Consider the following 6,418-nt stretch of genomic DNA (forward strand, 5'->3'; position numbering starts at 1 on the left):
TAAATGTTGGTTTATTAATTATTGTTAAAATTTTCTTTATTTACCCAGTAAATAGTTTTTAATCTCTTTTTGTTTCCTTTCCTGTCTCCCTTCCTTCCTCCGCTTCTTCCTTCCAAGATGATAATTGGTTTAGTGTGGTCATAAAATTGTGTTCTTTGTTGTGGATGATGACTGGCGGCTTGATAAAACTGTGATATGGTAACGGATACTATGATCCACTTTTCTGTGGCAAAGCTTAATAATTGATCTGTAACCTTTGAGAGAGAAGAGAAAATTCTGAGAGTTTTAAAGTAATTTACGTCTCTGTGCCACACTCAATGTGTTTTTAATGAGCTTCTCTGGACCTACAGGTAGCAAAAGTTTTTTTCTGCTGATGTGCAGGGCACCTTGTCAAGACATCCTGCAGGGAATTGTGTTCAGAGAAGGTCAGCCAGGGAATAGAATTGTATGAGGTGATGCTGTGGTCCATAATTGACTTACTCTGTCTCTGGAAAGTGATAGGAGGTGAGGTTGAGAGGAACATGCCCCGTCTCCATTCCTTCTCCTTCCTTTTTACTTTATTAAAGCTGCTTTTCTTACACCTCCTTCCACTATTTCTTTTTACCTTCTTGTAGCCTAAAATTCCAATTGCCACCTGCGTTGCTTTTGATGCTGAATTTAAAATATAAACTATTTCTTACAATAATCAGCTCCAAATTTCCAAGCGACTCTGTTTTATAAGCCTATATTTTTTCATGTATTTCTCTCAGGGCAGGCAGCAATCTTGTTCATCTCTCTAGCATGACAGTCAAGTGCTATCGTGTGAGACAGGTTAACCTTGCTATGCTGCAGAAGAAAGTCAGATTCCTGGAGATTCTTTGCCGTGATCTCTTGCTGTCTCCACTCCTATATTTTGGAAGACTAAATATATCCACTGATTCAACAGACTTCCCCCCTTGCCCTGGTAACCTATAACTTGGAACAAAGTATGCATCTGCCAAAGTCATAGCTTTTCTAGGATTTCTTCTTATGCCAACTGGGAAAAATAGATACCTAAAATGGGCACATATCAGTCAATTTAAAATAAACTTTGCCTTCATGGTATGAAGGAAAGTAATTGTATAGTATATTTATTTTGCTGCATTCAAAAAGTATAGTTCTAGGTACCTACTATATTATATACAATTTCATAAAATACCTGCTTTATTCTATCCAGAGAAGTCCAGAAAGTGAACTCATATAGAATAAGTTATAGAATCAATTGCCAGTAAGGTTATGTAGCTACTGTAACAATATTGGTGAAAAATAGAGGCAGATTAAGATAGTAAATATACAAAGATGCTCAAGGAATTGATTTTTTCTTTTTGTAGCTGAGAAGCCTTCTAAGGCTGTTGTGTGGGGCTGTGTTTATAGACAGACAGTGTTATATATATATAGTGTTCTTGCTGCTCTGGATTTACCTTGCATTTCATGCATTTACCTTGTATTTCTACTAGAACTTCTGGAAAGAGAACTTCCTTCAATTGTTCAGGGGAGGACAGGACCTGAAAATTCATTCAAAGCTGTAGCTTCTCTTTTTGATTTACACAGTGGGGCACAAACATGCTGATAATTTAAATTGGGATTAGGCCTTTTCCTTAGCATAATGACTAGGCTAGGTAACATGAATGCTAATCACACACAATCCCTTCTTCTCAGGAGTTTGCTTCCCAAAATTTACAGAAAATTTATACTTTCAACGTGGATTGTACTATGATATTCAGAAATTTTCCATGGCACAAGCTTAATTCCAAGATGCCCAAGTTGAAGTCTTTAAAAGAAAGATGAAGAATAAAATTATAAGGAAAAGTTTTTTTCTTTTTCTTCCTTCTCACTGTGTCCTTTTCTCTCAAACCTCTTCTCACCCTTTCTTCTTTAGGAGAGAATGTTGGGTAAGAGATGAAAGTGAATAAAACTGTTAGTTTCTCAGTCGTGTCTGACTCTGTGACCCCATGGCCCATTGCCCTCCAGGCTCCTCTGTCCATGGAATTCTCCAGGCAAGAATACTGGAGTGGGTAGCCATTCTCTTCTCCAGGGGATCTTCCCACCCCAGGGACTGAACCCAGGTCTTTTGCATTCCAGGCAGGTTCTTTACTGTCTGAGCTACCAAGGAGGTGATTCCCTTTAATTCCTTTTATTGCCTGTTTCTGTAGGTGTGAATATTTGGGAGGTACTGAAGATGGTTTCCAGGTAGTGACAGAGAAGGAAATAATTTACTCTAGGAAGCCTGCATGTATTCTTGTTAATTCATCTGCATACTGGTAAATAAGTAATATATTGGTGGGACTAGGAGATTTGGAAACTTTCTATTACCTACACCAGGGCTTCCCTGGTGGTGCAGTGGTAAAGAATCTGTGTGCATTGCAGGAGACATGGGTTCGATTCCTGGGTCAGGAAGATCCCCTGGAGAAGGAAATGGCAACCCACTCCAGTATTCTTGCCTGGGAAATCCCATGGATGGAGGAGCCTGGTGGGCTACAGTCCATGGGGTTGCAAAGGGTCAGACAATGACTGAGCAACTAAAGAACAATAAACTACCTATGTTCCATTTTTATACTCTATTTTTTAGGTGCTTGTTTACTTAAGTTAAAGGCTTCCTTTATGTTAAACATATATGAACATTAGTTGGGCAGAATCATGTATGAATTAAGCTATTCTCTTGTTTTATATCCTTTTAGGAATCTAAAGAGGAATAAGTGGGACTAAATGGGTAACAGTTTTCAGTGGCTGAATAATTTAATAAAAATTAAAAATATTGCATAAATATCGCTGTGATTGCATATGACCAGGATAAAACCCAGTCAATACTTAGGATAAGCCAAACTGATATAAAATTAGTGAGGAGATTGCTGAAACCCTGAGAAAACACTGGAGTAATTGATGGTAGGTTGAAATGTATGTAAACCTTCACATAGACTTTGGCAAACTGGCTGCTCTACTTGTAATTACGACAATGTGAGATAAACATGAAAACATGATGACACATTGATGCCAAGTCTAACCTAAGAAACCATATAAATATTATAGAGTATAAAGAAATTATCATACACATAGTCAAATGGAATATTTCGGTTTGGTTTTGAAAGTGAATTGGCTGGGATGGAGTGAGAGTGCTGTTCGCTAGCTTTAAAATGTCTTAGAAACTTGAAAAAAGTAAAACTGCATGTCCTGTGAGATCTAATCCTTTTACATGGGATCCATCTGAATAAATGAGCCTCTTTTTTAAGTAGGCAATACTGTGTATTCCAGCTTCAGACTAAATGATGGCTTCATTTCAAGCCTCCCGACTGCCATGGAACCATCTGGTATGTGCTCACGTGTAGGAGTAGGTGAGACTCCAGCTAACACTAAAGTCTTAAGCTCGTCTAGGTTGTGTCTTATTTACCACTTCATATCACGCTTGGGTGCAGGTAGAATTACAGCTGAAGTCCGAATCTCTTACACCCATCTTTAAGCTTATTCTTTTCTGCTTTTTTACTTACATAAAGGTGTTCATTTTTAGTGAAATAGTTGGAATGGAAAAAAAAAAAGCAGTTAAATCTGAGGAAATCTAAACTCTAAAGTGGGAAAGACTTTATTTCATTCACACTTGGAGGTTTTTCTCCAATTATTGCTTTGGATCAAGGGGAGAACGGTTTGTATATGCTTCTCCCCAGTGTGCAGCTTTGAGCAATGTTCATATGTTATGTGAAATGATTATGCTAAATGTCTGTGAGAACTTGAGTCTTGCTGTGGATATATAGCAAGTCTATGAGACCCAAAAGAGAACAACAGTAGGAAGATAGGAAAGGCAAGGGATTTTTTTAGAAATGAAGAGCTAGTATGAGATGGGCACATAGGGGATTAAATGAGAAATTGGGTGGTTTGAACAGATTGTGTATATATTTTCCTCTTTGAGACCCCTAAGATCTCGTCTTATACATTGCATGGGGAAAAATAATCTTTGCTTTCTTTTTAGCTTCTTAACTGTGCACTTTCATCATTGCTGTACATTCTTTAATGCATGGCTCAGAAAAGAACTTTTAGTGAATCTCACTTTTTTACTTTGAAAAATTCTAATTATTATTTTGATCCCTTCTTTACAGAGAGGTAGAAATCACTTTAAAATAGTAGTATAGTATGAATTTATTGTCTGAAGAATAGTGACTTTCTACATAATTTTCATTAAATTGTAGCTTAAAGAGAATTGTCTCTTTGATATAGTCTAAGATGTAAATGCTAAGGCTTTCAGGTTTTTCAGTAGCATTATGTTGGTTGAACACAAGACCAGCTAACTTGTTACTCAGGATCAGTATCACAGGTGGCTCAGTGGTAAAGAATCCACCTGCCAAACAGGAGATGTGGGTTCGATCCTTGGGTAGGGAAGATTCCCTGGAGAAGGAAATGGCAACCCACTCCAGTATTCTTGCTTTGGAAATCCCAAGGACTAAGGAACCTGGTGGGCTGCTACTGTCCATGGGTTGCTTAGAGCTGGACACGACCTAATGATTAAACAGCAGAAAAGAAAAGGTAATAAAATACAGGAGCTCAACGTTGTGACTGAACCCTGATTTTGGATCTGCCACTGGCCAGTAAAGACACAAAGTTGATCATTATTAATGATCATACTATTAATATTAGTGCTAAACTAATTGAAAATATTAGCGTAATGCCTAGCACATCATCTTTTCTCTTTTTATAAATCATGCTATAAACAGAAATAGCATCTTTTAGAACTGAAAGTTGTCCAGACACGTGGCTGTGGTATAAAATGCAGACAAGCTTGGTCTAGAGGCTTCCTCTGTCTGCTTGGTCTTCACTGGAGTGCTGGTAGCGCCTGACTGAATTAGTAATCAGAAATGTAGCAGTGCCGTTTTGCGACTTTGAGACCCTTGATTGTGGATTATGTTTACAGATTGTAGTTTCTTTCTAAGTAGCATCCTTTGTATTCGAGGACCTGAGGAGGCTTGCAGTCTGTGATAAAATTGTTTTCTTCATGTAATTACATACCAGACATCATTGTGTCTGTCAAAATTTTAGTCAATAGAGCCAAGAAAAATCCGTGTGTTTGCGTAATGAATTTAGACACATTTCATTTGTGAGATCGATTGTGTCACGTACCCTTCCTCTACTCTACTTCAACTGAGAAGCCTACTGGCTAGCACATATAGTTTCAAAGTAGAAACACCTTAGCTTTTAAAGTCTGAAGCTGCTTGTCCATAAACATTGAGCACTTCTTACTGATGACACTCTCTGTTATGCCTGATGGGGCATCCAAAAAGATAAGGGGTGGTCTTAGCTGAAGGAACCTGCAGGCTTTGGGAAGTCAAGTTCAAATATATATTTTATTTTTTAAAAATCTGTATTTCAACTTGACTTCCGCAAAGCCTGCAGATGCCTTTAGCTAATCCCTGGTAGCTCAGTGGTAAAGAATCCGCCTGCAATACAGGAACTACAGGAGACATGGGTTTGATCCCTGGTCAGAAAGATCCCCTGGAGGAGGGTATGGAAACCAACTCCAGCATTCTTACCTGGAGAATCCCCATGGACAGAAGAGCCTGGAGGGCTATATAGTCCATAGGGTCGCAAAGAGTCAAACATGATAAGCGACTTAGCAACATGCATGCCTGCACCAAGTGTATGCTATTTATTAAGTAGCTTTGCTACAAAAGGCGTATGCCTTGTCTGCAGAGTTTAGAGTGAACTTAAAGTGGAATAAGTATTTCTACCAGGAGGTTTGAGAGCCCTTCTATCTATGAACTGGTATATGGTTCATTCTGTTTATGAAACAGATAACTGTGAAAGATCTTTGAAAACAAATGGAAACTGTACTGAAAGTTAGAGTTATGAAGGGTATTATGAGAAGGGTGGATATCTGAGGATTCCTCTTAAGGATCAAGTTAACAAGTATTTAGATATTTCCAAATTTGTGGCATCATTGTTATGTGGTCTCTTTGAGTGATTCATAAACAGTCACAGAAGTTGGAGAAAAGCTGACAATTTTAACCCATTGTTACATCCACTGATTTTGCTCTACACTATAAGAGTACTCTGCCCATCAGGAAACCAGTTAAGACAGGTTTTGCCTATTGCTCTGCCCCTAGAAAATACAGCTTATAATTTCCATGCAAAAAATGCATCAAAGAAAGAAACACCAGCTTGCTGACACTCTCATAATGGAGTATGGCCAAGGCAATTGTTGATCTCTTACAGCTTTTTGAAGAGTTAGCTCAGCAGTTAAGCTCTGAATAGGTCCACCCTTCTGTTAGTCAGCCAGCAATCTGCTCCGTTCCAGTGAATGGAATAAAAGCAGAGAGGCAGAATTTCATCTTCGTTCAAATGAGAAACCTGTTTCCTATAAGCCGGGTCCCTTCCTTCTCCAATAAATCTCCTGCTACCAAAGAGAGAAAAAGGAAAAAGG

This window comes from Odocoileus virginianus, chromosome 27 (genome assembly GCF_023699985.2).
Source record: "Odocoileus virginianus isolate 20LAN1187 ecotype Illinois chromosome 27, Ovbor_1.2, whole genome shotgun sequence".
NCBI classification, from domain to species: domain Eukaryota; kingdom Metazoa; phylum Chordata; class Mammalia; order Artiodactyla; family Cervidae; genus Odocoileus; species Odocoileus virginianus.